The 10,643-nt window shown below is 42.1% G+C and overlaps 1 protein-coding gene across 2 annotated transcripts in view; it reads right to left on the reverse strand.

The window, feature by feature from the left end:
- Positions 1-10,233, reverse strand: part of KIAA1958 (KIAA1958 ortholog) — a 180,800-nt gene extending 170,567 nt beyond the window's left edge. Inside the window, exon 1 of one of the 2 annotated variants that reach the window (XM_012461840.3) lies at positions 9,936-10,233. The gene's annotated coding sequence lies outside the window, so the exon portion shown is untranslated. The remainder of the gene's footprint in view (positions 1-9,935) is intronic. The other variant, XM_012461841.3, reaches the window with a different exon arrangement.
- Between the last annotated feature and the right edge of the window lie 410 nt (positions 10,234-10,643).

Raw genomic sequence — 10,643 nt, forward strand, 5'->3', positions numbered from 1 at the left:
TAAGCGAACAAAACGATTCTGCTTGTTTGAGGACATTCTATATATGAAGGCATACAGTATAAACTGTGCTCTGTCTGGCTTCTTTAGCTCAACATATGTCTGTGAGATTCATACTTACTACTGCATGCAGCTGTAGACTGTTCATTATTCTCATCGCTCTACAGTATTCCATTGTGTAAATATACCATGATGTATTTATTCAATCTGAGTCAGTTTAATATTGCTGTATAACAAATCACCTGAAAATTTAATGGCTTAAAACAACAGTTTCTTATTTCTCACAACTCTATGTGTTTTCAGGGTAGTTTCTCCTCTGGCTTTACCTGGACTTGTTCACGTGGCTCCTTTTAGCTGGAAGGTCAGCCAAACTATAAGGTCAAAGATGGCTTCACTCACAAGTCTGTAGGTAAGTACTACCAGTCATTGGCTCGGCACCATGATTGTCTTCCGTGTAACCTCTCCTACTCCGGTATGTCCTTATGTCGTGGTCTCAGGGCATTATTCCCCTGAATATGTAAGCACTTATCAAGCTTCTGTTGCATAATACTTGCTAATATCCAACTGGCCAGAGCAAGTTACACAGCCAAAGTCAGACTCACTGTGGAAGGGAACAACAATGACTGATGGCTATCTGGACAGGTTTCAGTTTGGAGCAATGACAAACATGCTATGAGCATTCTATTCATTTGGGTGCGTATGTATCTTAGACTACTGAGTCACAGGATTTGCAGCATATGTTCGGCTTTAGTAGATATAGTTATACAGCTTTCCAAATTGCTGTACCACTTTACGTTTCCATTCCAATTTACACTTCACAGAGCAGTGCAGGAGAATTTCAGCTACTCCACATCCTGGTACTTGGTATTTTTCATCGTTCTCATTTAGCCATAATAGTGAGTATACAATGGTACTTCATTTTTATTTTAATTGAGTGGCCATATTTTTAAAATACTTTAGATAAGCAGCAAAGGAGAAAATCTTCAAACCATAAAACCAGGAAAACTATCTTTGCCAATTTCTACCTCCATCATAGAAACCTTGTCCAAAAGTAACAGTAAGTCCATCTAATTTAAACATGACCAAGAGAGAACAATTAAATTAAAAAGTACAGTAAGAAAAAAGATGAGTATTGTAACATATTTCAAAATGAATTAAGAGGAATTAAGAAAATAGCCAGGTACAGTGCCTCATGCCTGTAATCTCAGCACTTTGGGAGACCAAGGCAGGAAGATCACTTGAGCCCAGGAGTTCAAGACCAGTCTGAGCAACATAGTGAAACCCATCTTCACCAACAAAAAAAAAAAAAAAAAAAAAAAATCAGCTGGCAGTGGTGGCACACATCTATAGTCCTAGCTACCTGGGAAGCTGAGGTGGGTGAATCCCTTGAGCCTTGGATGACAGAGCAAAGCCCTGACTCAAAGAGAAAAAAGAAGAAAAAATGAAAAAAAAAATCTAAAAATGTTCTAATAAGAACAGCATACATCAGAAATTGAAAAACTAAAAAATGAATCTGGCCAGATAACAAGAGGATATACAATAAGAAATGACAAAGTTCATGACAAAACAGGAAAGAAAAAACTCAGACAGGAAGTGAAAACTAGAAAGAACACTAAACTTAATAGGTGGATACTGTCAGGTGCAGTGGCTCATGCCTGTAATCCCAGCACTTTGGGAGGCTGAGGCAGATGGATCATTTGAGCCCATGAATTTGAGACCAGCCTGGGTGACATCATGAAACCCTGTCTCTACAAAAGATACAAAAGTTAGTAGGGCATGGTGATGCACATCTGTAGTCCCAGCTACTCGGGGCTATAATGGGAGGATCACCTGAACCCAGAGAAGTTAACACTGAAGTAAACCATGATGGTGCCACTGCACTCCAGCCTGGGTGACAGTGAGACCATCTCAAAAAAAAAAAAAACAACAGAGATAGATACCATGGAAAATACACTGAAGAGACTAAAGCATAAAATAGAAAAAACAGAAAAGCAAAACAAAAACAAAAAAGAATATTAAGGTATAGATATAAGAAAGGTATAGATATAAGAAGATCTAACATACTTATAATAGGAGGCCCCAAAGATAGAAAATGAAAACAATGCAACACAATAGTAAAAAACTATAATTGATGAAAATATGAAACAACATTTGGGCCAATATAATAAAAAACACACTGTGTGTCTGGGAGAATTAACAGGGAATAGTCAACAGACATATTCTAGTAAAAGTATTAGCTTTAAAGATGAAGAAAAGGCCCTTGGATATCTAGGCAAACAAATAAAATTAAAGAAAGAAAATCATATTGGTATTAGAGTTTAACAATGACACATTTTATCAGAACAGAGTGAGACTTGGCAAACTAAGGCCCATGGACCAAATCCAGCCCACTGCCTGGTTCTGTAAATTAAGTTTTATTGGAACAGTCATGCTAGTTCATTTTCACACTATCTCCAGCTGCTTCTGCAATGCAATGGCACAGTTAAGTAATTGTGAGGGAAACCTATGACCCACAAAACCTAAGATAATTATTATTTGGTCTTTTACAGAAAAAGTTTGCCAACTCCTCCAAGAGAGTAACACTTTTAAAGATATTTGAGGGAAAAAAATGTGAGTCAAGTATTTTTATTCAGTCAAACTGACCTTGAAGTATAAAAGCCACAGATAAACAGTGTTAAATATGAAAGGCAAGGGATACATTTAACGTAAGCCACTTATAAGAATTCAGGAGCCACGCACAGTGGCTTATGCCTGTAATCCCAGCACTTTGGGAGGCCGAGGTGGGCGGATCACAAGGTCAGAAGTTTGAGACCCGCCTGATTAACATGATGAAACCCCGCCTCTACAAAAATCAGTCAGGCATGATGGCATGCACCTGTAATCCCAGCTACTCAGGAGGCTGAGGCAGGAGAATCACTTGAACCTGGGAGGCAGAGGCTGCAGTGAGCCGAGATCATGCCACTGCACTCCAACATGGGTGACAGAGCAAGACTGTGTCTCAAAAAAAAAAAGAGAAAAAATTCAATCAACTTCATACTAAATGATTACAGAAGGCTTACCATAAGGACTTCTGTTGCTCACTGAATATATTTAACTAAAACTAAGACTAATGCAAACAGAGTAGCATATGATTCACATGGGGCAAACAGAATTGAGAAATCTTGGGATGCAAGAATTGACTGACCCAGGGGCTTGATTATGTATAGAACATAGGACTAAGAATAAAGAAGGAATCAGAGCTAACTCCTAAATTTCTGGACTGCGAAAATGGATGGAAGATGGTACCAATTCACTGAGCTAGGGAATAAAAGAAAAGACACAGATTTGAAGAGGACGGAAGTAAGTCTGGGGCATGTTGAATGTGAAATGCTCGTAGAAAATTAAGTGAATATACCCAGTCACAGTAGGACACAACGATGTGGATTTCAGGAGAAAAGCCCTGACTAGATATTAGATTCAGGAATCATCAGACATGCGTGAGACCAAATACTGTATAACTTACCATGAGAGCAGCAAGACCAATAGCTGGAAAAAAAAAAGCACCAAAAGAAACATGTCCTCCAGCTTAGCGCTGTTTGGCCACAATAATATTCTCTAGTATTCCAAAATAACTATTAAGAATTTTGGCCAGGCACAGTGGCTCAGGCACATAATCCCAGCACTTTGGGAGGCCCAGACAGGAGAATATCATGAGAACAGGAGTTTAAGACCAATCTGGGCAACACAGGCCTCATCTCTACAAAAAAATTAAAAAGTTAGCTGAGCATGCTGGTGTGCACCTGTGATCCCAGCTATTCAGAAGGCTGAGGTAAGAAGACTGCTTGAGCCCAGGAGGTCCAGGCTACAGTGAGCTGTGATCACGTTACTGCACTCCATCCCGGGCAACAGAGCAAGAAGATCCTGTCTCAAAAAAAAAAAAAAAAGAATTTTGTACTTTAAATCATTCAAAATAAAGCATTTGAAAAACAATGAATACAAAGAGTGAAAAACAAAAAGCCTTTATCTACTTTATTTTTATGACTACACATAGAGTCAATTCTATTGCTGTGTATTTGGACCTGGCAATCAAATGACAAACTGCCAACAGAGTAAAAAAGACATAAAAGATGAAATCACTATGTGGAGTCAGGCATGTACGTATGTAGATATATACGAATGAAAGGCAGTAGGTAGAGGGGCAGACTGTGTTACAGGCTGAACTGTGTTCTTCTCAAATTCATCTGCTCACGTCCTAAATCCTGGTACCTCAGAATATGACTTATAGTGCAGGTAAGGCCTTTAATAGAGGTAATTAAGGTAAAATGAAGTCACGTTGGTGGGCCCTAATCCAATACAACTGATGTTCTTAAAAGAAGAGGAAATTAGGACAGGCACATACACAGAGGGAAGATCATGTGAGGCCACCTAAGGAAGACAGCCATCCATCGGCCAAGAGAGGGGCCTTAGAAGAACCCAACCCTGCCAACACTTTGATCTTACACTTCTAGCCTCCAGAATTGCCAGAAAATAAATCTTTGTTGTTTAAGCCAACCAGCCTGTAATTCTTTGCTACGGTAGCCCTAACAAATTAATACAAGCTAAGAGGAGGAAGTAGTCCTAGCTAGTTAAGAATTCACACACTGTCAATGCTGTCCCAGAAATAAGAAGTCCTGTAACAGAAAAAAAGGGTAGAGCTTTTTATATATGGTGATTATGCCTTAAATCACACAAGGAAAATATTTTTAAATAATAAGTATTTACGGGGGAAAATATAAGAAAAAATGAAGGGATACAATGTTTGCAATTAGAAAAGGACAGAAAAGGTTAACGTAGTATCAGTTTTTTTTTTTTTTTTGAGACAGAGTTTCGCTCGTTACCCAGGCTGGAGTGCAATGGCGCGATCTCGGCTCACCGCAACCTCCGCCTCCTAGGTTCAGGCAATTCTCCTGCCTCAGCCTCCTGAGTTGCTGGGATTACAGGCACATGCCACCATGCCCAGCTAATTTTTTGTATTTGTAGTAGAGACAGGGTTTCACCATGTTGACCAGGATGGTCTCGATCTCGACCTCGTGATACACTCACCTCGGCCTCCCAAAGTGCTGGGATTACAGGCGCGTAGTATCAGTTTTGAAGAAAACCAAGAATAAAAAGAGAAGCCAACCAAGATGTATCCTCTGCCTGAAATGAAAGCTAACCAAAGAGTAAATTAATTATCTAAAAACAATCCAGCAAAGCAAGAGAAAGCAATGGAAGCAATTTCGGATAATTATTTAGAATTAAAAACAGTTGTGTGTATTTTATTTTAATGTTCAGCTAATGAAATCCTTGATGACTGACAAACAAAAAACATTTTCAGGCATCAAGTGAAAAGATATTTCCAGTGGCTTTTAATGGAATTTTGGTTCTTTGCAGGCTTCCTAAGGTGGGGGGTGGGGGGGACCAGCTAATAATTACTAGCCATTTCATACACAATACTTTTTGTTCTGTGTCCAGAGCTTTAAAAAAAAAAAAAAAAAGGCCATAGATTTCCAGAAGAGAGTAAGGTGGAAGGGAACCAGGGGGGACCTGCTCCCTGGTGCTAGGTTGGCCAAAGTCCACGCAGAGAAGGAAAAAAGCTAGAGTAGCAATTCATCATTTTATGGTAAGATTTTTAATGTTTTTAAACATTACTTCAACGTTTTAATGTCTTCTTAAGTTTTAAAGTTATGGCTGGATGTGGTGGTTCACACCTATAATCCCAACACGTTGGGAGCCAAAACAGGAGGAACATTTCAGTCCAGGAGCTCAATACCAGCCTGGGCAAGATAGCAAGACCCCATCTCTACAAAAAATAAGAAAAATCAGTTGAGTGTGATGGCGTGTGCCTGCAGTCCCAGCTACTTGGGAGGCTGAGATGGGATCCCTTGAGCCCAGGAGTTCAAAGAGGCAGTAAGCTATGACTGCACTATTCCAGCGTGGGTGACAGAGTGCAACCTCGTCTCTAAAAAACACAAAGTTATATCTTACATCAAAGTTGTATAATTTTTCTTTTGAGACATAATGTTACTTCCTTTAAGTATAAGAATATCACTGTTGTCCTAGACCACAATTCTTTGCTTCCTGTATTATTTTCAAGTGTGATAAAATGTTTCTGAAATACATCTTCTTTGTCACTAGAGCCATTAGCATTAGCAGTATGAACACTAACGGTGAAAAAGCTCTCCAACTGTTTAAGTGTAAGACTTTGCAAAACAAACCTGAATTCGGCTGCATAATTTGCCTTTCTCCAGAAAAGCCTATTAAACTTTGTTGATATTGGACACAAAATAAAATTCAAAAATTTGCATTTTTAGTACTTTTGGTTTCTTGACCTTTATTTGAATTTGAGACTAAGCTTTACCAAACAACAGAATTTACACAGTAACTAGCCAACCACAGTCCTCATTATGGAATCTATGCAGTGCATTTGTTACCTAGGAAACAGACCAGAGCACAGGCAGAGTGCAATTTCAGTCTAGCAGAAGAATTCTCCAATCATGCTAGTAAATAAAGTCCATAAATCAACTAATCAGAAGCAAAGTCAAGAAGTATCACATAAGAGTTAAGCTCAATGGAAACTTTTTAAAGGAAAAAAAGAAACCTGTGGGGCTTCCTCAGACAACTATGTAGATCTCTTAAGTAAATATTATGAGCAGGTTTCTTTACAAACACAAACTGTCAGAAAATAAACTGTTCCAAATAAATGGCTTCTCTCCAATCTTCAGCTTCTCTATTTTTGACAGTATTTAAGAGAAAAAGCTTCTTCAGAGCCAGCCTCATACATCTGGTACCAGAATATTAATCCAAGAATGAAATCTGCATTTTCAGCAAGCAACATGGGGTTTGTGCTGTTCTTAAACAATACAGGATGATGATAAAGGCTGGAATGAGAGGTCACTGTCCACACCTCTCACAGTTGGACCTGCTTCCTCACCAGGCTACAAAAAAATGTGAAAAAGAAAGACTTGAAAGTCGCAAATCTATTACAAAGAATAAAATTGTTACTTTTTGGCTTTCCATTTATTACTAATGATAACACTAGTCATTTGAGCATTCCAGTTAACAGAAAGTGGCCATTTTAAGCTTCCTGTAATGATACCACATTGATAACCAATAAACAGGAAAATGCTAGAAAAGTCCATGGATTTTAAAGCCTATCAGTTTTAACTGTGGATGGCTTAATGTTGTTTTAAAAAGAGACGTTGGTAAATGTCAGCTATATTTAAAAATCAAGTTTTGGCCCGGCGTGGTGGCTCACGCCTGTAATCTAAGCACTTTGGAGACCAAGGCGGGCGGATCACCTGAGGTGGGGAGTTCAAGACCAGCTTGACCAACATGGTGAAACCCCGTCTTAAAAAATAATAAAAAAATTAAAAATCAAGTTTTATACAAATACAAATTTTCTGGAAGTAGCACTTATTTGTCAAAATAAATGAAAAAAATTTCAAACATGAAAAATGAAAAATAATTTATATGCCTTCCTGAACAGCAACTTAACAGAAAGGAAATCAGTTAAAAATGTGTAAGGTTCTCTGGAATGCTTCTGATTACACTATTATTGCTAATTATATAAAAAACAAAAAGTTAGTATCTACATATCAGTCCAAACCCGCCCCTCAAAAAAACAGGTGTTATCTTTTAGCCAGCCCACATAAAGACTACACTGATGATCTCAGAAAACTTAGGCACAACTAGAACTTTGCCAAAACAATTCTCAATACAAGCCACACTGTTAATGCTTAGTTTAAACAGTGACTCTTTGTTCAATCTTATCACTATCACTGACAGCCTTGTAAATACATAAACAAGCAATTCAATTGTTAGCTCATCCTTCTTTAATACTTTTAGGAGCTAAGGAAGAGTATATATATCTAAGAGCTGAATTTCTGAGAGTGGGCTAGAACTCCATTCCTGGATTCACGATAAAGCCTGACCAAATTTCAACGCCTCTCCTCTTTGGGCTATTATTATGAATGGAGAGGGAAAAGGAGCGCTGGTCAAGGGCCTACCAGAGCCACATACTGAGCTCTGTGCCTCTGTGCAGATTTTAAATTAATTTACCTAATGCAGGCTGTAAGTTAAAGCAGAAACTAGTAAAATTTTATCAACTAAAAGGGGTTGGCTTGATTATTGCTAGGGTTTAAGTAACGTGTGTATACATGCACACACTAGGCATTTATAAAATTAGGCATGCAATAATATTACTCTGTTAAAGTAACTGGGGCAAGAATCTAGGATAGATTTTTCTCCTAGAAAGCAGCACTATTTTAAGCATACTAAACTGTCTTTTTATAATGGCAAACATCAGTTTGTTTTTTTAAAAAGTGCATTAAATTGTATACTGTTTTCTAATTTTCAAACCTTAATGAAAATTTTAAAAATACATAATTTTCCACGTTTTTCCTTCAAGTTTAGACAGTGCTTTTTGTTTTAAGAAAGTCTCTTTTTTCTACATATGGCTGTCCATATAATTGTATGCATGTCCCCCAAAACCGCTTCTTCGTTTTTTTTAATCTCCCAGGTAACTGTCAGACTTAAGTTTGTCAATATAAATTCTCATACGGTGGGCAAAAAAGAGTTTCCAGAACTGAGCAGCAGATTGAGATTAATACAGTTATAAATCCATAACTGCATTTTAAAAACCTGAATCTGTAAAATTAATTTTCTGGGTGCTTATTCAACCTCGTTTATTGTTTGAATATCTACAAATACACAGCAACAGTTCATGAAGAAACTTAGCTGGCTAATCAAATAAGACGAATAAGAAACATCACCCTACAGTATTTTTCAAAACACGGTATCCATGTCCATGTACAACCCAATCACTGAGTTATATAGAATAAAATAGGAAAAGCACAATCATGGGGGAAAACTCTATTCTGACATTCATGGTCTCATGGGTTGTGAAAGACCTCATATCTTAAACCAGCAGAAATAAAGGCTTCAGCCTGAACGGAAAGCTAGATCATTGTTTACTGCATTCCAACTTAACCTCCACCATGGAAGCTGTCACTACCTGACTGGCTTGTTAACTGTTTATTTCATCGGGAGAGGATTCCGTCTTGAGAATCCTTTTTCGGAAAAAAAACAAAACTTTACTCCAAAATTTAAAAAAAACACACACACTCACACAAAATAAACATATATAATTGTAAAAATCACAGCCATGTTCATTTTTTTTTTAAAGTCCCCATCTAAAACCGTAAAGAAAAAAAAGACACGAGGGAACCAAAAACATTCTTTGATTTTGGTTTGACGTTGGTCAGTCCAACCTCCTCCTACCCAGGGAATATATTTTTCGATATATTTGATAACAAACACAAACCACTGTGCGCAGCCTCAGATGGGGGTGGGGGGGCGGAAGAGCCTTTTGGAGAAAGCCCTCCTCCGTTAGAAACAATAAATAAGGGAGTGAAGCCATACACGTTCCCTCACACACGCCCCAAACGCACCCCCGCGAGCCTCCCGAGGAGGGAAACTAGTGAAGCAGAGCTCTTCCTCCACAAGCATCTCAAGACTTGGAAAGTAACAGAGCAGACCTTTTCTTCCTCCTTCCCGCCCTCCTTCCCACCTCCAACAGACCCAAGAGCAGGAGCAGGGGCGCCAGCTCCACGCACAGCGCCCGCAGCCGCCGCTGAGACCCGAGCTGCCGGGCGGCGGGGCGGCCCAGGGCAGGCAGACCGGAGCCGCCGCCGGGGATCTCCGCGCCTCGTACCCCCAAGCCCCGCGCCGCCGACGAGCGGCCGCCCGGGTCCCTGCCCTCGCTCCGGCCTCGCTCCCCCGAGAGGAGACAAAAGGAAGGTTCAGCCGGGTCACAGCGCGGCCGCTGACGGGGAAGCAGAGCCGACCCCAGCACGGCCGCCCCCTACACAAAGGGGCTCCCCGCCTGGGTCGCCGCGTCGGCGCGCTCGTCCCCGCCCCGCGCGCGGGCTCTCACCCACCTGCAGGTGTCTGTGCGTCTGTGCGTCTGTCCATAGGAACGCGGGCGGCGGGGGGGGCCTGCGGGAGCCGGGCAGCCCGGGCTGGACGGGGCGGGCCGAGGGGCGCGAGGGCGGGAGGAGAGCGGCCGGAGGGCCGGGCACCGAAGGCAAGTGGCGCGGGGAAGGCGCCCGGCGGGCGGCGGACCGGGGCGCGGGGCGCGGGGCGGGGGCGCCAGCCTGGCTCGGCCGACCGGCGCGCGCCGCTCCGTGCGCCCCGAGCTCCGCGCGCCCGGCTCGGAGCGCGGCGGGCGGGCAGGGGGCGGGGCGCGGGCGGGCCTGGGCGGGGCCGGCGAGCGGGGCGGGGGCTTGGACCCTGGGCTCCAGCCGGCACCGGAAACGCGCCGTGGTCGGCGAGATCCACAGGAAGTGTGTAACGATACCTTGTACGGCGCGCACCGAGCTCGCAGTCGTCGCTGCCCGGAGGAGGTGTGGATCGAGCCTCCAGCTGCACACACGCGCACACACGGTGGCCAGCGCGCTGGCCCGGAAGGTTTGGAGCAAACCTGCCTTCGGCGCGCACGAGCTCAGAGTGCTGCCCCTGCAGGTGTGGAACCCGCTGTCCCCTCTATGGCTGGAGGTGGTGTGCAGCACTGCTTCCTACTACACGTCCCGGGCCCACGTTCCCCAATGCCCTTCGGAGTTCCGTGCACCTCCGCCGAAACGCAAGGA

Source organism: Aotus nancymaae, unplaced genomic scaffold (assembly GCF_030222135.1).
Source record: "Aotus nancymaae isolate 86718 unplaced genomic scaffold, 86718_ANA_hifiasm-v0.15.2.pri h1tg000003l, whole genome shotgun sequence".
In the NCBI taxonomy this organism is placed as follows: domain Eukaryota; kingdom Metazoa; phylum Chordata; class Mammalia; order Primates; family Aotidae; genus Aotus; species Aotus nancymaae.